The 23,244-nt window shown below is 40.6% G+C and overlaps 1 protein-coding gene across 1 annotated transcript in view; it reads right to left on the reverse strand.

Moving 5' to 3' along the window:
* The window catches only part of COL8A1 (collagen type VIII alpha 1 chain), a 93,443-nt gene that overhangs the window by 17,534 nt on the left and 52,665 nt on the right, over positions 1–23,244 (reverse strand). Inside the window, exon 3 of the mRNA XM_065631367.1 lies at positions 17,613–17,728. The gene's annotated coding sequence lies outside the window, so the exon portion shown is untranslated. The remainder of the gene's footprint in view (positions 1–17,612; positions 17,729–23,244) is intronic.

Raw genomic sequence — 23,244 nt, forward strand, 5'->3', positions numbered from 1 at the left:
TGAGGGAAGAAGATTGTCTCTTTCTGTGGCAATTAATAAAATCAAATGTATCCTGAATCTCACCCAAATACTCAGAAGTGCAAGAGTCTTATTCTGAAGGATATATACCAGTTTTACTGCTCAGAGAAATCTTAGTTCCTCATTTGATTAATCAAAGCATTGTACTAAAAGCAGAAAAAAATATATTCATTGTGGAGGTGTGTTGTATCCTAAAGAGACACAAAAGTTCAACCCAGGCTATATATATTTTATTCTAATACAGCCTGGTTTCAGGTTTTCTTTCATGTGTCTGGGAAGATTTCTTAGAGGAGGAGCACTGTGTGAATTAGTAGATCTCGATGCCTTTAGGAAATCTTAGATGTATATGCAAGAATCCCATTCATTAACATCTGCAAGACAAAAATAGGTGCTAGAGTACCTGTTTTTCTTAGACACTTCCCAAGAAGTGGCAATAGAAAGGAAAATTCTGATGAAAAAACTGCCTTTGGTAATGACAATGACTGATTGTTACAGATGTCGCAGGGAAGAAAATCTGTCTTTTTATTGAATTAAACATTATGTAAAGCAGTACAGGTGTCTGCAGATGTAACATTCATGTAGGCTTGACTTTTCAGACTAGCTAAGCTACGCTTGGTACCAGATGAGGAGACAAGGGAAAAGTGGCCAGAAACTGCTCTTGTGCTTCTCTTGATCCCAAGGCTGTAGCAAGAGCCGGACCAGTTGCTGGTGCCGCTTGAGGTCTGACTGGCCTTGCATGGCCCATGGGCCACCTACGGGCACTCTGCCCCAGTGTGACCTCCTGCCATGCCACGACCAATATCACCGCCTCTTCGTTTTGGGGGTAAAAAGGCTGCACTGTGTTCTGGCTGGACAGAGCCCAGCCCTGGCTTTGTGAAGGCAGGTGTCTGTCTCCGTTACCACTGCAATCTGGCCAGTGTTCTGCAGGGGGGTGTTTTGGGAGGTGAGGGCTCCTGGCACCTCTAGGGTGGCTCTTTGGAAAGGGGTAAGTTTTAGCCTCTTTATTATCAATGATGAAGTAGGGACTTCTCTGAGGTCTAGAACTATATTCCCCCTCCTCCTCCCTCCCCTTTTTAGCCCTGCATGTGTACTGATTAAATTCAAATGCTTTAGAGTGATCTGTATGGGAGCCATTAACCCCTGACAAGGCATCAAGATAATGAAATCTCATTAAGAAAAAAGAGTCTAACTCTGGGTGCACTAGTTCTTTGGTTGAAATGTTTTGGTTATAGAGAAACTTCATTTCATGTGCCCCTTCATAGGCATTGTACTCTCTAGCATTTGCAACCCGGAGAGTGTTTACTTTAACAGTCCTGGGAGTTCTTGAACTAGAAAGCAAGAAATCTGTGCAGGACTCTGAAGTACTTGGCCTGATCTTAATTTGAAACAATTTATTGTTCTCTGTGACTCCTGTTGCAATCCTGTGGCCTTACATGTTGCTTTCTTGCCATAAAATTTGCTTGATTGCCTTTCTGAACCTGGCACGGCATAGAATTTCTGTTCCTCTTCTCACTTTGATGGCGTACAAAATGTATTTTCTTGGCTCTTGCCTTCATGCTGCTTCGTGACTTTTTTTTTTTTTTTTTTTTAGTACAAGCAAAAGGCTTTGGAGGCTCTGTTTTGGAGATGAACTGTTACCACTTACAGTATTCCCATTCACTGCTTTGATGAGCCTGTCAAGAGAAACAGCAGCTTCTCTCTCCCTTATTTTTATTTGCTGTGTTCTAACTTTGCAGCTCCTGGGAAACCTGAAGTCCCAGTCCAAGGGAGGTATGAAAACAATGGCAAATGGCTGTAAAATACTTTTTCTTGAAAATACTTCTGTCTCTCAGACACTTTTTATTGGAAGGTTATTTGCCATTAAAAAGATTCCTGCCTTTTGCTTACTTTTCCTACCTTTGCTCAAACAGCAGAAGAAATCATCTTGCTTTGGAAGGTAAAACATACTAGACTACTCAACCCAAACAGAAATCAGGAGGATGTTTTAAAATTATTCAGAAACAGTAATTTTCCTATTTTATTAATAATACTAATAAATAAATAATAAATAATAAAAAATAAATAATAAAATAAAATATTGCAGATATGGCCATATTTGTTAGGATGTCTTAGTCATGACCTGACACTGTTCCATTCACAAAAATCAAGCAGATATTATTATCTCACGATCATGTTTCCTAAGTGGATGAATTTTATTTTTCATGCTACTTTTCTCAATACAGACTAACATGACAATAAGCACAACTGAACCCTCAGTTTGTTAAAATGGTTTCAAAACTGGGCTTTTAATTTTTATAGAATCATAGAATAGTTTGGACTGGAAGAGACATTCAAAGGTCATCTAGTCCAAAATTAAAGACCCTTTGTTCGCTGGGTCATGTCTATGAGCGGACATGAAGTCGGCAATTGCTAAAAGGTTGATAGTGGATCTACCAACGTACATATCTTCATAATCTGGCACTTGAGTGCAATCACCACCAAAAACTCTAGTGTGCCCCTCTACACTGCCACCGTGGCTGAACTGTACACACACACATCCTTGTGTCATACCAGACAGACCTTCTGTCTTTTCTTCTTGCACAACAGGTAAGAAATGCCTCTTATTCAAGTCTGCTTCAGCAGGTAACCACTTAACTAGTCAATGGGCAGAGAGACAAAGATTGAAATCACTGTTACTTGTTAACAAGTGTAACATGGACAGGCCTACACAGATGCCACTCTCTTCCTGCTCTGCAAGTGTCAAAATAAGGATAGCATGACGCCACCAACAAACCTTCCAACCTGAGTTGTGAAATACTCCCCGTAGGTTTGATTCAGTGAATACTTACAGTAAACGTTTGCTGCATCTCTCAAAAGCCCAGTGAAGAAAAAGAATGCTTCTGGAACAGACATACACAGAAAAGACCCTGCCCCCACCACTCACACACATTTATCCTGGATCCATGAAAATACATAGTCATTTAAACTCCAAAGATGCTGTGAGGCAGAATTAATTTCTTATATGCAATCCAGTGTACTATGGTTTAAAGGACTTCAAATCACCGTATCTGTCACCTTGGAATAACCCAGCCGAGGCCAAAGAAAAGCAAAGCCAAGTACTGAAGAGCAAATACTATCGCTCGCGCAAGTGTCTCAGCGCTACTCCAAGAGAAACAATACAAAACGTTCAGTGCAGCCATTTGGACCTGTGATCACTGGTAACTGTGAGACCAGCAAAAACACAGGGTATAAAAAACTGGTCCGTGCTCAGCTCTCCTGTCTAACTGGTATAACATCTGCAGCAGGAGCTGGCACTTGCGTTCCATCAGTACAGCAGCCAGGATGAAGGACTCTGGCAGCAGTGATAAGCTGACAAACCTGTTGCTACCCAGCGCTAAACTGGACCAAAGCAGGACACCAGCCTCCCTTCAGCTGCCAGCAGCACTACCATGCAGAGGTGGGGCTGGAAGCAGATGAGGAAATAGGATTGGAGGGGGAAATTAAAGCACTTCAGTCCATAATCTAAATCCAAGTCCTTGGCCACAGGCTGATTAGCCATTGCCCGAGCTGCCAGGCCACTGAAGTCCTCCTGAAGGACTGCTTGGTCCCAGTGCACAAACCTTTCTTAATGCAGGGCATGGACTTGAGGCTCCCTTTGCCTTCTGACACCTTCCAAGCTTTCAGACAAAGCCTCTCATGGCTTTCCTCCTCCCCAAGCCTCCTTGGGTCTGCTGTGACACATGCCAGCTCCCACTCACCTTCTTATTTTTTCTCTCTTCTCTTTATGAATAATAGCTATACCGTGTTTTATCCTTTCTTTCTTGTACTTATATGTATTCCCCGAATGATGAAGAGTGTCCTAACAGTGGCCAGATGAAACTTTTTTTTTTTTTGGTATTGTAATAATGATTATGTGCCGTTATGTCTTTTGTTTGGAATGAAGTCCTCGTCTTGATTAAATGTGACACCTGGAATGAACTTGTCTTCAAAGGACTAAGCCATGACAGATCATGCAGAGGAAGGGGAGAAATTTGTGTTTTCATTCACTTGCAGTGTGTTGTGATCATACAACAGTGGTGTGGCTTTCATAGTGTAGTGACAACTGGTATGGAAGAGAAGACAAACATACTTATTTTTCAAATATGCAAAATTATTAACACAAGGTCGTTGAACAATTTTCCTGGCTGGTTTTCCCTCAGCTGACTCAGGCTGAAAATGACTGCCGAATTCAATATTTTATGAATCCTCCTGGCTATGAAGGTCTAGTAATTCTCCTTGGGAGGATCTGTGACACAGACAAATGCAGAAATCTGAACGAATGGAAAACTATATGCAGTAGTGACTGTAACTTTGAGAAACTTGCGTCGCATCAGTTCCTGTGTATCAATTACACTGGTAAATATCAATTTTTGACAGTAAAAAATAAAAAGGAATATTTCTTAGAGTTCTGTAATTCAGGCCTCCACAATTGTAAAGAAAAACGCTACATGATCTGGAACAGTTTTTTCTCAAGTGATTCAATTAATTGCTTCCATGTGACAATTAGCCACATTAGAAGGTTGTGAAATTCAGCAGTCAGGGAACTGGTCACTGGTTGCAGACAGGCAATTCAACATATATAGATAACCCCATTATTTTTTAATTAGAATGATAACCTGTAGGAAGTTTGCTAGTTGTTAAATACTTTTAAATGGATATAAACCTATGTATACCCAGTTATCCCTGCAGTAGACTATGGCCTGTTTTTCTTAATCAAGCAAAACTACAATGAAAATTTTGCTCAATTAAGAACTGAAGAATTCAGCTGAGTTTTATTCAGTTCTTGGCAGCAGGAAAAACTGGTCTTTCCAACAGTGAATGCCAGTGCAAAATATTTTGGCGAGGAACAAATGTCAGTTTAGATCTATGAAATTCCCATTTTCAGGCAGTAAAATTAGAATCGCTCTGGTCTGTATTAGCTTAAAAATACCCAGACCCTGGCCTACTATTGTGCCACTAAGTAAACAGGTATCTACTACTGGCCCAGATTCTGTCCTCAGTTATAGTAGTATTTTTACTGCAGTGGAGGTAATTCCCATTTATAAGCAGAATGATCAATGTCCCTGAGTCCCATCTTTCTCATGTGCTCAATTTATCGATATTGGTATTGTTCTGCTGTGGAATTGATCATAGTGGTTAAATGGATCTGGCTTGAAGTGGACAGCAGTGATTTTTATTGAGTCCATTTTACTGCATTTTATCTTGCTAATGATGATATTTAATGGGATATCACAGATGAACAGCTTTACTTGCCTAGCCCCCCTGAGCTAAAAGGAAAATTTCTAAAGATGGAAGAGTTGGAAGATAAACGGGAGTGTTGCTTTCCTTTTTTTTTTTTTAAGGAAATGTTTTTCTTATCATTCTTTTCATCTATTCAAAACTATCCCAAATTCCTCTTGGAAACTGGGCTGGAGATGTCATGAGAACACACATTATTTCATATATCTGATATATTTTTTTTCTTTAACTGGCGACGAAGATCCCATTTAATTAAATGAAAGCAGACTTTGGATGTCTCTGTTGATATACAGTCCTATGGGCAGTAGGATAGTGAGGGAAGAACCTGTAAAGTAAACCTTTCTATGAAATTAAAAATACATACTTATGTTCAGACTTGACTATTGTTTTACAAGGAACTCCCAAGAAAGCGTGCATGTGGATCCCATTTCCTGCTGAAGTTTGCTTTAAACACTCATGAAATCAACATATCATACTTCAAGGATTTCTTAGTTTAGCTAGAAACAGGGCTGTAAATGTTCTGCCCATATCCTTCACTGTGGCTTAGCTGATGCTATCAGCCAACCCGCTTCATACCTGCAGAAAAGACTACCTCTCTTTGGCCTGCTGGGGAGCTCTGTTGGCCAAGTGTCAGTCTATAAATCAGGTCTATAAATCTTCTAGATTATTTGTGTGCTGGAGTTTCTCTTGCCATTGTGATGAAGAAATAATTGAGTTGCAGAATTCCGCCATTACATATGAAGCTCATTGAATTTTATTCTCTAACAAAACCATTATTTTGTAAACGGAAAAAAAAGTATAAATGTAAGCTGATACATATGGTTTTGATATTTGAACCCATTTAATTACATCATTAGTTTTGCCAAATAACATGACATGGACAAGTTAGATGTTAGCCTTTTTTTATAATTTAACCAAAGTGATCACATACATTGTGTGCTGGCTACACACACTATTATGTTTGATCTTTGTTCAACCACAGAAAATTGGTGAAAAAAACAAGAGCATGGGAGGACCCAGGGCTCCCAAATGTGTTAAGCTCATTACAAAGACACTTTAATGTACTCATCGTTTAGTCTTGTTTTCTCTTGGTGATGATGCCTCACTTACTAAAAGTAATAATCCTAATTTGAATTGTTTTGCAAAGAAATGCAGTGGTGCCACCTTTTTTCCTTGAAATTATAATATAAACGATTCTCAAGAAAAACACAGTTTGAGCGTTACCATATTTTTAAATGCACATCTATGGCCTTGCTCAGCTGTGTGCTGCCAAAGCACGCACGTTAGAAATGAGCTGAGGTGGCAGTGTCCAGATCCAGAAAAGCAACATTTTTTCCTGCAGATATAACACAGACTCCCACAGTTGCTATCTCTGAACGTGGGGCTGATGCTCTGAATCAGAATGATGAAACAGGCACATGCTGAACGTTTACAGTTCTCATAAGATACTCTTTCTTTTCTACAGTGCTGGATGGGAGGGGGTCAGAAAATTATAATTGTGAAATACTGTTCCTGCCTCCTATGAGGACATCCTGCCCCTAGAGAACTAAGCAAATATCTGGCTTTTACTTTTTCCAAATGAATTCCTAAGGACAGGCTTAGACATGCTAGTATCCCTGAAAAAGACCAAAGGCAGATTATGAACTGTCTGGTATTGCTGAGTTAAATAATGGGTTGGCCCCTGGCTCTGAGAAAAGCTCCCATGTTGAACTTAAATCCTGCCCGCTTACTCACGTCACAGGGCTATTGTAGGGAGTGGCAGAATTCTGGTTGTGAGTCCTGATCCGGTACATCCAGATACCATCACTCAAACAGCAGGCTCAGGTTTTAAAAGACCTAGAGATTTTTAAGCACATGATTAAGGTTGTTCACAACTACCTCTATGACCTCGGGCAAGTTACTTAGAGCACCTTTTTTTTTTTTCATTCTTATGGAAAAGGCAGGCCTGATCTACCAGCCCCTACTCCCTCTCCGCACAAGTGTATATTGCTTGCTATTGCTTCCCAGCTCCTGCTTTTCGGCATGTTCTAACCCCTGCTCCCTTTTCTTCCACCTTGAGCGTTACAGTTTGTATGGGAGAAAGGAAGGTGTGATGAAGAGATGCAAACCAACAGGCAGTGAAGTTTCTTGTAGTGTCTTAAGGTCCCTCAGCTCACACATATAATTTAGGACATATTTGGAGTTCAGGAGTCCAGAGGGGGTCTACAATGCAGGGATAGAAATAACTTGACAAACCAACCTGTGGTGAGCATCAGATGGTGCAGCCTGACTGGCTAGTGTTACCCATGCTGCTTGTTTATAAAGTTAAATCTTTGATGCCTCTGCAAAACATTGCAGATGCTTCTGGGACTGCTATGTAGGTGTTGCCATGCTTTGCCGATCTCCTTCATTCAGGTCCTCGTTTGCAAAATGGGTCTGAAACTCCTTACTTAGCACTGAGAGATGCTGTAAGAAGTACACTAAGAATTGTAATGAGGGCCGAACTACATCATCAATCTTCTCTTTCTCCTGTTCAAGAATGTATAACGCACTAATTTACTGAGAGAAGAAACTTCTGGTTGCATTAAGCTCTTTTATATACTACATTGTTTCTCACAGTCTCCAGTCCCTACAGTTGACTGTTTATAGGCCTCAGCCACAAAGACACCACAAGTCAGTTGTGATGAGCAGACACATTTATTCAGGCTCTCTTCAGGGCTATGAGACCCGAAAGAATAGTTGCCTGAAAATATATTTGTCAAGAAGATGAGTGCTCAAGATAAACAACATAGTGGAGGCCAAAAAAGAAATTAAAACAGGATGTCCTCCCGTATTGTTTGCTTAGGCAAAATCACATAGATTTGTCTCTGGGGACCCCAGGTCTGGAGCTATTTTTAAAAAATTTTTTTTTTTTTTTAAATGCTAGGTGTCATATTTTGCCTGCTCTTTTTCCAGCCTTGCTTTTGTATATATCATAGTGTCTAAAGCAATTACATCAGTTATTTGACTTCATCCATGCAAGTTACAACTGTAGTTTCTGTTAATATGAAACCAGAGGTGCTATCCCCAGTTTTCCTTAAGTCCTCACTGTATTACTGAAATTCTACATGGTATTGCTTCTTCTGAATTAACTGCTTGGTTTTAATAAATGCAATTCATTAACTCTATTTTAACCTCCACACAAGTATCATCCCTACACCTTTAATTACAACAGCTTTCAAGAAAATTTGCCTTCGCAGTCTATGATACCATTAAGAGATGGAATAGTACTTTACAATTAAAGGGACACTTTTATTTATCTTGACGTTATCATTTACCATTTATTAGGTCACTATTTTGTATGTTTTGGAGCCACTTGAAATTACCTTTCTTCTATAAGGTACCTATTTACTCCAGTTTTAAAACCACCAGAGTGACCTTTTTCAGTGTTTTTTTCAGAAATGCTTCAATCCTAGAAAAATGTGTGCTTCACTTAAAACCAAACTAAAAACTATGAGAAGAAATGGATCTTATGGAAAGGAAACTTTACAACAACCCTATACATTGTGAGAGAGGAGTAAAGTTTAAGGCCGTGATACTCATCTCTGAGTAGTGTAATTTAGAAGAATCTTCCTTTGTGTTGATGGCATCATACCTGTGTCGAATTGGGATAACATGGCTGAGCAAAAACAACAACTGCTTCTTGTTTGTAGCTAGTCCATCTCCTGAGGAACAGCGGAGGAGGATTCCTTACTGCCAACTTTCCAGTATGGCATTCAGTGAGACTATAAGAGTCTTGGGGAGAAGGAGGTGAAGAGGGTAAAGAAGCACTGACTGAAAATCGCACTAGTCTGGTGCGGATTAGCCCATTCAAAGAAGAAAGAGCGTAATAAGGTCTGGAGTAATTGTTTGTTATAACTTCAATTTTAATCACATCGGTCCTTGTCATGCTGTAAGCAGCTCAGGTTGCCGAAGGAAGAAAACAAAACGGGCCCTGATTTGGGTAAGACGCACGCGGAGGTCACATCTCTCCTGTGCACTCTCCTCCTGGCACAGGCTGTTCCCAGTGCTCCAGCTGGGCAGAGAAGGGATGCTGCTGTCCTTGTGCCTTCATCCATACAGGTGCTGGTCCCTCCAGCTCCTCCCTCTCCCAGGGTGGCAGAACAAGCCCAGGGGCTGTCCCAGGGGCTGTCCTCTGCGGATTAGCCCTTTGCTAGGAGGGCGCTGGGTGAAGGAAGGACTTGTACTGCCATCAGCAGCCCCCACCTCAAGGCTCAGCTGTAGCCTGCCTCAAGGCTGTATCCTGCTTTTGGAGCCCACCTGTTAGGACTTAATGACTAGGTAGTGTTAATGTGGAAAAAAAAGAGCTGAAGTGGCTGATGGAAATGAGCCTCAGAAAGCAGCAGAAAGTCTGGCACTTGCACAGTTTTATAAAGGAAATATTGTTATTCCTGAGGAAAAGGTACTATTTCTACAGCTATAATCTAAGACATTTTTCTGTGCAGCACCAAAGCCACGCGCTGGTATTCATCTAGGCTTAGTGCAAACACTGCATCGAGCAGTTCAGGGATAGTTATGAGCAATGTTAGCTTTGTAAGCTTTGTTTGGGTTTTCAATTAGATTCCCTGCTGCAGTCTTCAGTAGACAAAATGGGCTCGACATTTAAAACCCATCTTGTATATTTTTTCTAATTCCAGATGCAGTCACCGTAACTAATTTGTGGCAATAATCAAAAGAGAATTAGATGTTTATGTAACCTTATTTTTAACCAGGATAAAAAGCAGCTTGTTAGCAAATATATTTATAAAATCAAGCACACTGAATGTCAAATGTTGCAGCAGTGCATCTGGAGATCAAATGTGTCTTATCGATGTATATCTGTTTAAATACTGCCAGGTGCTCCAGCCAATTCAAATGTCTGTTGGAGCAATTTTTGATCAGTATGGAAACTGTATTGGGTTTTCACGGGAAGCCCCTGAGAGCAGCCACGTCTCACTGCTGAGGCTGCCCCATAGGTGGCGTGAGCCATCCACTCCAGCCTAACGCTCTGCTTGCATTTTTTGGAAGAAAAAAATTTTTTAAAAGGCAAAATAACAAAAATATTTTCACATAATTGTCCTTGATATAGGTGCTACTGCCTGTGTTGGCTGGGGCACAGCTGTGTTATGCTGCCTTTGAGTCAGAACGGTCACGTCATGATAAACTATAAAGATATTTCTTTCTGCTAAAGGTAAAATCTTACTGTGAGACAGTGTTCACCTGCGTCTTTGAATGAGAAGGGTCCTCTTTTCTCCCAGTTTCTCCACTCAGCTACAGACAGTTGAGTACAAGGAGCTTATTCCTGGTATTGGCCAGGGTAAATATGGTATAAGCTGAGCATTAACAAATATCTTTCCTTTTAGTCCTTTCTGGCTTCCTCTCTTTTAGTCTGTGTTTAGTTTTTCAGACACTGTCTCTTGTTTGTTAAGAGGCAAGGGACTTCGTTCTCTAGCTATTCCAGAAGTGTATAGTGTTGGAATGTGCTTTGCTCTGAGCACATCAAAACCTGCAGATTTTTCTGCTGGGGGGTAGAAAATGGTGAGCACCAGCCCTTTGATCCTAATCTTTCTATATGTAGGGAAGAAAGTGAATGAATTCTGAGTGTGTCTGCAGTTCCTATGCAGCTATACCTCCCATTTAGGGATCATATTAATTCCTGACTAGGTTTAATCACATGTGAAATAGTGTTTGTATTCCACACCTGACCATGGTACATTCAAGCGTCTATTCTGCTCCATGTGGCACTACTAAATCTCAGAGCAAAATTGCCAATATCTAGGTAAAAAGTGAGTGGGGAGAGGAAAATAAAAGGAAAAGGAAGTCAAAGGAGGATTGTCTGGAGAGACCTTCTATCTTCAGCTCTTCACAACCACTGAATACTTTCGCAGGTAACCACTCTACTTTTAAGCCAGGTAGAACAGACAACAGGTTTCAGGTACAGTAAAGAAAATTTAATGAAGGGACCAACAACAAAATAAGTTTTGTATTTCAAGATACAAAAATATCTGTCTCAAGAAGGGTACAAAGGAATATGTTGCACAGCAGCAGGAACAGGTATTCAGCCTGAGCTTCAAGGACAAGGTGTGCAAAGTATCCAAGCACCTAAGACTGGAAATAGATGCCTCATGACGTTGTTAGTTATGGCAGTGGGAGTTAGAGAGAAAATCCCACCAGGCACCGCTCAGCACCTATAGGCACAATATAGGCTTGAGCATTTGTCACTCATAGTGTGTGCAACAAACCCCTGTTGTATGATCCCACTGGGATACGCCAGGGATTGCAAAGCCAGGAACACAAAGAAAAAGCTCATTTGGAAGATTAAAAGAATACACTTTGCAAAAAATTTTACCCAATATCTGACTGACGTACTGTCCTGGTTTTACTACTTAATCGCATTCATGCTCCTAAAATACCTCTGGTTATTCCGAGCCCAGGAGAGACACACCCGAAGACAAGATTAATACAGAAGGTTTTTTCCTCATTTGTTGTTTCAGCGGTACCGACCTGAATATTGGAAGTAATGATTTCACAAGAAGCAGTGATTGCCCTCACTTCTTAGGTACATAGGTAATAAAACTCTTCTTTGGATTTCTGAGGTTATATACCTCCAGGAAGAGTCTCCACTTGGTCTAAATGTAGTTGAGTCCAGGAAATAAAAATATCAATGTCAGTACTTCATGGGCCAGAGCTAAACCTTTCCTAAAGGAGATGTTATAATATCCAGAGAAGGGAATGAACTCACTGCAGGCAAAAATGATAATAAAAATAATAATAAAAAATCAGACTCCTCCAAGTCTCCTTTGGTTCAATGTCAGACTGTAGGAGATTTCTCATAAAAGCATTTGATAATTTAATGTGACTGTGCAGTGGCTGGGAAAAGAGGAACAGAACCTGTAGAGAGTTAATGTTTTGGGACTCTTCCTCATCATGCTAAATTCAATACTGCATTTTCAGAAAAAAACCTGCAGGCCACTTGGCTTAGCTGAAGCTGGGTAGCCCTTTAACTTATCAAATGTCACATGAAAAAATACCAGGCAAGTTGGGGCTGAGTAAGTGTTAAAGTTTTGTTAGGATGGCGTGTCCTCAAATAAATGCAGAATGCCAAACACAGAGCTTCCCATGTTCCTTCAGGCTGAGCAGGGATGCCAAGTATACAGAATTGGAAGCTGTCTATCAGGGTGGGTTTTTTTTTTATTTGCTTGATACTGTGCAGACAGCAGAGACAAAATACCAAAAATGCCTGAAATCCTTATGACCTTTCACTGCAAACTGTGAACTTTGTCTGCTGAACTCAAATTTCTATTTACACTGTCAGCACAGGCTCCATGCTGTTGCCTTTTCTTTGTCTTTCCAGTTTGTCATGTATCGAGGGACAGCTTCACAAACACTGCACAGGAGGGGGGACCTGAGCACATTCCAGACCTTTTGCATGTTCAAAATACTAAGTCTCCATGTTGCAGATTGCTTAAAAATAACTGTAATGCAAGCAAAGTAGCATGAAATATGCTGTTTGCACACAAAGCAAGTATTCTACAGGAAGCTTTAGCTTTGCCATCAGCTGGCATGGCTCACATTCCCACATTGTGCGCCAATGCCGTGCTGCTGCATAGCTGACCCCATTTACACCAGCTCCCATTTACACCAGGAATCCACAGGTAACTATAGGGTAAATGGTCCAAAAATGCATTCAGCAAACTACCATGTCAGCTTCTCAACTAAAATATCCCTGATTTCATCATCGTGCTCCAACATTCATCCCCTCTTGTAAATCATGAGGTAGACTGCTGCAAGAAAAAGTACGGGGGAAATTTCAGATATATAAAGTAGAAATTCTGAGACTCAGTAGACTGAGTAGAAAAGTGAGGGTGACTGAGCACCAGCATGGGTTGCCCAGGGAGACTGTGGAGTCTCCTTCATTGTAGATAATTCAAAAGCCATTTGGACATGGTCCTGGGCAAGGAGTCTGGGTGTCCCTGATTGAACAGGGGGGCTGGAAAAGAGGACCCCCAGAGGTGCCTTCCAACCTCAACCGTTCTGCAATTCTGTGAAGTTGTTCATATGCAAGACTACTAGAACTATAATATTTGACAGTAGTTGCCTAACTTTTGCAATTGAAAAAGGATGTCCTTAACCTGTTACTTAAATAAACCAAACAACTACATTGAACTCCTTTGAAACTAAATAGAAGGTTGAATTATGTAACAAATATTTTAGCTGAATTATCATTATTAGCTGGGTAATTCTTCCGACTGTATTTCAAATTTCATTTCATTCTGTGGTAGCATTCCCTGAACTTTACAAGACAAAGATATTAATAGAGTTCTGTGTCTGGACTCTCTAGGGACTAGAAAACTGTCTTAAAAGGTGACATTTCCAGAGAGATCTCTGCATAGAAAATACATTGGTATTTCCTAGAGAAACTCAGTGAGTTCACAGGGAATCATTACACTGATAAATTATGTCAATGGGGCTGTCAAAAGACAACTGCTCACCTAGTGCTACTTTTCCCTAAACGTGGAAGCCATGGAAAATGTGTGGAAAACATTTGCCAAGTGATGACTGCAGCTATATGCTCTATATGTTGCTGTTAACGAGCTGTTAACAAACTGTATGCTTCAGCACATAAACAGGAGGATTTATGCTTAATGCAAAACCCGTAAAAAGACTTACTGTTTGGTACAACTGTTTCCCAAATCAGACAGGTACATTGCTCTTGTGTTCCATGAACTGTCACCAGTATAAAAATCTGCTGCCTGCTGGCTTGAAGGCCCTTTTCAGCCCAAGCAACGTGGATTTAGCTGCTTCTCCTCACTTTGCAAAGGGGCCGTCGCTGCGTATCACCAAAGTGCTGCCAATGAACTTGTCACCAAAGACCAGAAGCAGGTGTGTACACGTGTGCACACGTGAGGTTGTCTGGGGAGCAGGAGACTAGAGAAGCACAGAATTTAACAAGCAGCAGGTCCTTCAGGTCTCGACTTTGCTCAGCCTGGGACCGTAAACTTGTCATCATGGTTACTAACAGCATGCAGGAGGTATCCATGGAATATCCTCAATTCTAATGATTTGTGGAGGCAAGCTCGTCTCATTCTTTTTCTGTGTTCTTCTGTGCTGGAGCTTTACTTGTGTCAGTTATCACTGCTGAAGCCCTAACAAGCCCCTCTTCTTCAAAACACAGACAAAAACAACCATTGGGTTTATTCAAAATAATGCTTGGATTAGTTAAAGAAACCACATTCACCAACAGGAAAAGAGAAGTAAATTTCTAAGCTATTGAATAACACTGCTATGTTTGGAAAGCATTTTTCTTTTGTAATTCCCCTTTAATTTCCTCCCATCCAGAGCTACTGAAAGGAATCCGAAGCTAAGTTTTCATGAGTGACTAAAGGAGTCCAGCAATTGACTCCTGTTTAAAATCAATGGTCCTGGAAATGTAAGGTAACGTTTCCATAAACAAATGAGTAATTTGAGGTTTAAGTTCCACTAAAAATCATCCAGTACTTCCAGTTCCCCAAGTCAGACAGGGAAAAGGCAGACTGGTAAACTGATCCTTATTATCAGACAAGCAAGGATTGAGGGGAAGAACATAAAGCACGACAAAATGAGGAAGCCGAGTACAGAGGAGATGACTATGTTCAAGAAGTTTATACACTGAGAGGCATAAAAGCCAGTTCAACAGGAAAAAGGATAGACAGAAAGAATATCGGACTATATAAACCAGAACATGACTTTCAGTTGCTTAGGCTTTCTTTTGATTTTGAGATGTGACCTCAGTAAACCCACATAAAATTGTATAACTTCATCACCTGACAGTGCCTCTGAATCCAGCACAATACATTGTTTTCATTCTGCTTCATTATCACATTAGAAAGTGTCTGAAGTTGAACTGTGCATTCTGGTAACCTCTCTGGATAGTTTTGCTTTCTTCATTTCAGTTGTATTATTAAAATACCACATTTGGGTGGGTAGTGACTACCATGACAGTGTGCAGAAAACCAAAGCAATTTGAAGCAAGCTAGACATTCTGAGTACATTTTTAAAATACCTTATTGCTTAAATAAAATAAACTTAAATCCCTTAGTCTAGCAATTACTTTCAGATGTTTGATTGTTTATTTTTAAAGAACTGTCATATCAACCACTTAAAACTGACAGGTACCCTTTTGATGTCTTCAAAAGTTTTCTCCAACATCTGCTCCCTGTCTGGTGCTGGGAACTACATACTCATCTTCATTGTCTCTTGTATTTATCTTAATTTTGCTGTATTTTATTGTATTAGAGGAAAAAACTTAGCAGAGCTGTTTGTGGCAAGATTTAGTTACAGGAAACCCAAAAGCTCAGCCCCAGTTTCAGCTGAGACAATTAGACTGTTGATTTTGGTAGCAGCTCAGGACTTCTATTGGACCCAAATGCCTTTCAAGTCTCTCTGCCAGTTGATGCTCAAGTCTGAAAATTTTCTCTATTCTTGCTACAGATAAAGGGCTTTGTTTCCTTTTAATTTGAGGGATATTTCTATCCAGATCTGAATGTTTTGCTGAAATTATTCTCTATTCACTGGAGTAGATTAAAAAAAAAAAAAAAGAGGAAATAGTTACAACTTCCAGAACTTTCAACTTTTTATTTTTTTAAGGCTTTTCGCCCCTTATTTCTGTGTTCCTTGATATCTGTGAATTGGTGAAGACAGTGTTTGTTTTTCTCAAAGCAATTTTGCCACCCATGAAAAGTAGCTGGTGCTAACTTGTAACACTTAGCTTAACTGTTATTTTTTTCTGTCCAGTAAGTATATTTACTGGCTCATATTACTGTTTCACCCGCTGTAGGTAAAGGACTATAAAATACTGAACATGGGATACTTTTTAAAAGGTGATCTATGTTATTATATAACACCAGAAGATCTTCATTGAAAGGTCTGAAGAAATGACTAATAAAAAAAGCAGCGTTCTTCTACATTTCTTACCAACTGCTATAGAAACTTTGCAGCGGAGTTATCGAAGTCCTGTGCCATTCTTGGATGGCTGTTTTATTGCTAGGTGGATTGGGCTCTAAAACTTCCTTATGGATGCTCTGGGAGAATGTAAATACTAGCTGGAAAGTGTTTTATTCTCTATTAATATTTTATAGGCTGGAGCCTTGGGCTGTACAATTTCTATTTTTTTTTAATATATATATATATATATAAAAATTTTTTTGCTTGCTTCTTGTTATGCTTTTATAACAAGAAACACCCAACATAGAGCAGGTCACAGCAGCTGAGGCCAGGTGAATGGGTTACCAGGGCCAGCTCCGGTGGTGGACACCACCAGAGACCCAAATAGCCTGGCAGGGTACCAGTCCACCCCAGTGCCTGGAGAAGTTCAGCGGGTTCACAGAGTGGAGTCTCTGCCAGGGCTGATGCTCTAGAGCCACCTGTTTGTAGAGTCAGTTTTGTGTGACTCTACTGGTTTCTTTTCAGACAAATTGAGGGGGATTTCTCTGCAAGAGAGAAACACGACCAAATGTGGCGCTCATCCTCCTTAAAAGATGTTCCAGAAGTCTGAGGAATTTATGTGATTCATTCTTAACATGTGGAGTCTTTTAATTAGCTATCTAGAAAGCCAGAGTGCAGGACGCTACTGCAATGCAGCTTGTTAAGCAATAATGCATTTTTTCTTCCAAAAGTCACACTTGATAACAAACAATAGTCATAGGCATAAGATGACTGTGGATACTATGAGCTAATGTCTAGTTGTCAGACACTTTTCCATTAAGGCTCAGAATGATGTTTAACATATTCTTCCCATTATTGAGCTAAACTAAACATTATATCAAACATGGATTTCCCAATGAATGTTACTGCTGTTTATTTTTACATGTGCATACGTATGGAAGCAGACATGTGTACATATGCATTTTGGATATCAAAAGCACATCAATAACATGGTTCATTCTATTCCCAGGATATATTGGGTTTTGACATTTCTTTTTCAATGAAACCTGTCCTTACTCTTTCCTGACTGTAGAAATAGATTTAAAATAAGATTCTTTAATTTAAAACAAGATTCCTTAAACAAATGAAATGCCAAAATTACATGTTCTCTTTTATTAAACAATAGAGAATGACTGAAAGAGTGGACTTCTTTAATTATCTAGGAAAAAAAAAATGCTGCTGAGGCTGATCACCAAAATTTATGTACCGTATATTTTTCTAATCAAAATTCAAAAGCTTTGGTGTATAGCAAACACTTCAGTAACTTATCAGAGCTTGTGTAGGTGATAGCTTTAAGACAACTTCCGTTTTAAGCCTATGTGCTTTGTTTTTGACATTATGTATAATGCATTTAGGATTTCAAAGCTGGTTATACTTACATTTAGGTTTCAGGAAAGGGCAGAAGAAGGACAGGTTGTTTACTTTTCACTTTAAGAGACCTAGAATTCCTGATTGTGTGAGGCCCGTTGTTACTTTGTTGATTTTAAGTTGGTCCCTAGGAGGAAAAGAAAGCTTATTAAGGAATATCGGCCAAGATATTCAGACATAGTGGCTTAACATAGTCTTTTAACTCCATATTCAGGCTTCTTATTCAAGGTCTACTGTTCAGAAGTATGAAAACCTGGCAACATGTTCACCTTGAGTAGCCTTTTTAGTTGCTCAGTCCTGTGAAAACTGATGTGGCAGTTTGAATATGGGCTAAAAATCCTAACGTTTGTTATTTTTGTTGGCGGTCCTGTAGTAATTATGCTGTAAATGAAAATATGGGTTTGGATTTCAAGAAAAGTGCCTTGAGCTTTGTTCCCACCTTACTGTAGCGACACTGCATAGCCTTTTCAGATTAGTAGGTATAAAATTGTCAGTTGGAAGGACAGCTGAAAAACTTCTACTTAATCTCATCTTTCTCCACATACGTTGCCTGTATGAAAATGTACATGCAAGCCCTTTCATGCAATGTGCAACATGAAGCCATGAGCTCCCAAGAGGCTTGGATTGACACAATGTGCTCGGAACCACCATGCAAGGTCCCAAGCATGATCGCACTTGTAATGCGAGGACGCTAACAAGGGGAGCCACAGACAATGCTAATGTCTTCTATAAATATAAAATACGCTTAGCTATTTTATAGGCTGATCACTCTCATGCAGCTGCTCCCAAGTCATATGTGCTTCACCTGACACAAATCCCACTGACATGACTGGGAAGAGTCTCCGTGATTTGGTGGGCTCAGCTGCCACAGAGATATTTAGGGTTCGGTGTGATAAAGTCCTGGATGGTGAATTCTGGAGACCTGTGCTCCAGCTGGAGTGTGAACAGATCCTTGAGTGCTTTGCCGGATCAGAGCCAGGGAGGTCCCAGCACCTCTCTGCAGAGCCCCTGCCCTCAGCTGCTGACAAGACGCTCCTTTTGCTGCTCAGCGTCCACCCTGCATGAACCCACGGGCAACTAGAAAAACAGCTCTTTTATAAGCAGGGTGATGCTTTTCACCTGCTGATCAGCTTTGTGGTGAAAATTGAGATATTTGGCCCAAGATCTTCCTTGCCTGTGTTTTTACTCTCCAGAGCTGGTTTTCCAGCAGTTAGAGTAACTCCAGAGAGCCAAACACACCCAAAGGTCTCTCTCCACTTACTTTAAACATTTTATCAGCCAGGGCAAAATGAAAACGCAGATAGTGGCTCCTAACCTCTGCACAGCTGAACTTCAGCAGTGCCATGTACCCCAGGAACCCAGTGGGCCCCAGGGAGCTGTGCCCTGGGTGGCCTGGGTGCCACCAGACTATGCTAACGTTAAACGGAGGAAGCATTTGGAGAGGGAGGAGAGCCAAAAAGGAGTACTGATTTCACAAGGGAAACCTGCAGGTAGCTTGGCTGTTTTACCTAAGATTTATTGCAGCTCATCTGAAATGTGTCCGCTACCCCCTGTTTCATCTGAATGCCACACCTGGGCTCTTGTAAGGTCTCTCTTTCAAATTTGACAAAAGAATCAATTCAATTTTGGTCAAAACCAGTACATTTTCACAAAAGAGGCTTGAATCTTGTAGACAGAGGAGCGTTTTCTGCTGGAAAGGAGATCTCAAAACATCAGGCCAGGTACCTCCAGAGCACATTGTTGCCAACCAGCCCTTGAGATTCTGGTCACTGGCTGGTGTCTGTTTCTCCATTTCAGGTGGCTCCAGCTGCCCACCCAGCCCCAGCACGGGCTCTGAGAGTTGCCACATGATGGCAGCCAGGGGGGTGCCTTCCTCACAAAGCTCAGAGCCCTCTCAGAAAGTAACTGGCTGCTTTCCAAACTCTTTGGTTTCTATTAGGGATTAGTTTAGTGATGGCAAAGCCTTCTGACTTCTGGTGTCAAATTTATTTTAAAAAATCTCTGTAATGATTACCAACTCTGTTCTCTGTCAATATCAGATCCATCACTGGACCCTGATCCACCCTTGCTTTGGTGGATAATCCATGGTGATTTTCTCTTGACTTCCTCTGTCTCTGGCAAGTGGAACCCTGTTCATTTTGTGGTGCAGTTTAGCAGATGCACTGCCAGCTGAGGCACCCATAGGAGATAATGCCCATGTACTGTGGATTATTTGCAATTAGTTTCATCGAATTCGTTTGAGCTGTACAAAGAAACGTGCATTTGGCACTTTTTCTGAGAGGACTCTAAAGCTCGGAGGCCAGAAATTGCCAATGCATTATGCACAACCTCATTGCCATTTGCTTCCTAGTTTTACGAAGAGTAGCTTTTTGTTGTTTATCCTGCCAAGCAGGTCTTCTCCTTCAAACAATGAGTCAATAATTCAGAACACATCTACACCCATTCGTCACTTCTAGAGACGGCTCTGGGCTCTACAGTTCAGCTCCAGCTACAAAATTCACTGCAGCTTGCAGGTGTTTAGGTTTGGCTTGGCTTCTTGTGTGGCTGAAGGAAAGTCACAAAGTCACAAGTAGCTTTGAATAGTTAGCAAGACGAGAGAGCTGCCAGACTGAAGGGATGACAAGCAACTTTGCCCGTGCCTGAGGAGAGAGGGATTAGGCATTTCAGGCAAACAGCTCATTCCTGCCTCCTGTTTGTACCATCCATACTGCTGTTGCTGCCTTTGTGGGATTAGAGAGAGGGTAAAGGGGTGCCAGCGTGTACCAGAGGGCCTCAGCACAGCAGCACCAGCAGCAGCAGTCACGTCTGCCCTTTCTCCTTCCAGTGGCAGCAGGATTTCTTTGGCTTGCTGCCCAGGTTCCTGTCCCTCCAGGACCCCTCCTTGACAATCAAGAATGTACAGAAAAATGTGTAGATGGTGATGGTGGAGACAGTGGAAGTGAAGGGAAGGTCTCTGAGTGTCCTGCCTCTGGGGAGGAGGGGAAGGAAGGAAATTAAGTGGTCCCAAGGAGAAAATGCAACTCTAGGAGAAGAAAAAGTGCCCTGTTCCCTCACAACCTCCCTACACACAGGCCCTTCAGTTCTCGAAAAGCCTCCACAACATCACCAACACAGTTCCCACCTTTCTCCCTCACGTGCCTTTCCCCATCCCACACCACCACTGCTCCCCCTGCCTGCTTTGTCCGCTCCAAGGATGCCCTTGGCTGGTGCTGAGAGTTTGGTTTTGCTTCACAGTGTAACCAATGAAAAACCATATTCTGGCTCTAGTAAATCACTCAACAGTTGCCCACTGATTTTTTAATGAGAGGCACTCCTGGCTACTTTGAGATGTTATCTTCTTTAAAACTCTTTAAAACTCAGAACTGAAAACCTATAATGGTGCAATATATATATATATAAACCTGAAAAAAAATCTCATGACTATTTCCTGCTGATACGGTCCCTGTCTCCCCTCTGTTACCGAATCACGTGGAGATTCTGATATGTATATTAGGACTATCTGGAGAAGTTCCAAGTCTAAAGCCTTAAGGAACATGAAGCGACACAGTAGCTTCAATATGAGGCAAAAAGTAACAATCTTTTTTGTTATGGAGAAAGCAAGCCCCAAGAAGGCTTCATGGAGAAGCAAGGGAGGGAGGGAATACGAAAGAGCGAGATTGAGAGAAACTGTTCCTAAGAGGAAACTTAAGCATTAGGTTTCCCGATCAGCAGAGTTTCATCTCATTGCTCTGCTTTTAAGAATTACTTAGGGCAAATCTATAGCTGAAAGGAGAGGGGAGAATTTGTTTTCTGTGTACTAAATCTTCAAGTACAGTAAGGTGGCATCCGCTGTCCTCTCCCTCCCACTCTGCTGCCTGCAGGTATTAAACGAGTGTGGAAAACAACATTTCGTGTTTGCAATTCAAGTGCAGAAAGGCAAAAGCAGAAAGGCAGAAAATCACAATATTCTCTAACACAGCAATAGCATGACCCCTGGTTAATTTAAGTAGTCACATAAATATAACCTCTATTTTAATCATGTACCTAAGTTTTGCTGATTCAATATTCGGCCCAAATGCAAATGACTTTTGTGGAATGAGGTTTGCATTGACCTGGATCTACTTAGTAAAGCATTTCAGTCTGGTGTTTGAGGGAGCAAAGAGGAATCTGGTCAATTGCTGCAAATGCCTTTGCAGCAAAATCACTGCAGTACTCATTGTTTGTGCTATTTTCTAGTGAATTTTAAAAATTTTTGTGAAAGAGAACTACTGTGGAATAGAAAGCTGGTCTAAAGAAAAGTGACAGGAATGTGAACACATAGTTACATCTTTTGAAAGTAGCACACTACACAGGATTTCCTAAACTGTACCAGAAAACATTGACATCCTGGAACTGACATTTGCAATTTGAAATACCAACTTTCCAAGCAAAATTAGTGTCCTTGTAAATGTTTCAGTGTCAAATTTGGGACTCATTTTGGAGAAGCCAGTCCATAAACTCTACATTATTTCTTTTTCCCATTTATTATTTCCTTTTCCAATGTTCCAAAGATGACAGCTGTGATATTTAAAATCTAAGAAATAGTAAATTGAAATAGCATGTTTTAAAGTATTTATTACATTTAATTACAGCATATATAAGTTGCTTTCATTTATGATTCACTCTTTTCTCTTGACATTATTCTGGTTTTTTTTTTGCTTAAAGTAGCTATGATTCCCATCCTCCCTTGTATAAAATATACAAATACTTTTACATAACTACAGCTTTCCTCTAGTCAGACACCAAAATAGAGGGTAGAGGATATGAAAATTGCTTATGACAGATGAGTCACATTAATATTTTGTTCTAAGTCATGAGAAAAATGAGACACAAGGGGTAGGAATCAGAACAGATCAAAACCCTCAGTGCTTTATGATCCAAAACCACAACTATCTATTGAGGTGCAAAATGTTCTTTTTTCAAATAAAGTGTGAGAAAAACACGAAGAGTTTTGTACTGTGAATGCTGGCAGCACACAATGTTGCAATTATTCTTAATATTTTGAGATGCTTGAGTCATAACCAAAACTTTAAGCAACACTGAGGTAAAAACATTTTTATATTCTTTCACACACACACAAACACTGAGTTTGTCACAGTTGCTTCAGAAATGGTGTGCCAAGTTTCTACCAGTGGCTGATAATAAAAACAGAAGGGAGGGATGTCATGACATCCTCTTGCCTTTTTTCTTTTTTCCAGCGTAGTAAATTCAGAATCATTCAAATAGTACTCCCATTAGATTTATCAGATTTCTGTGCTGCTAAAAAAAATCTTGTATATTCTGGCTTTGAAAAAGGATCATTCTGATTGCCTTTTACAGGTAATTTACTGTTTTAGTGCCTGTGGCTAACTTAGTCTGGATATGAAGCATTATCTTGCTTCCTATTTAGGGGACAGCAAATAGGATCAGTCACATTGGGTGCATTTTCAGTAGGTCACCACTCACTGTTGGACTTGAGAAGAGACATTAATCACTCCATCTGATATGATCAGGCGATATTGTCTGTAAGTTGGGTTACTGCTCTGTGAACTAGGTATTCTGTTTCTGAAGACCTGAGTATTCTCTTTTTTCATTCCCTCTTCTTGGCCTCGTATCCAACAGAGAGCTCAAGTCAGCAAGATGGCT

The sequence above is a fragment of the Caloenas nicobarica genome, chromosome 1, assembly GCF_036013445.1.
Source record: "Caloenas nicobarica isolate bCalNic1 chromosome 1, bCalNic1.hap1, whole genome shotgun sequence".
Taxonomy (NCBI): Eukaryota; Metazoa; Chordata; class Aves; order Columbiformes; family Columbidae; genus Caloenas; species Caloenas nicobarica.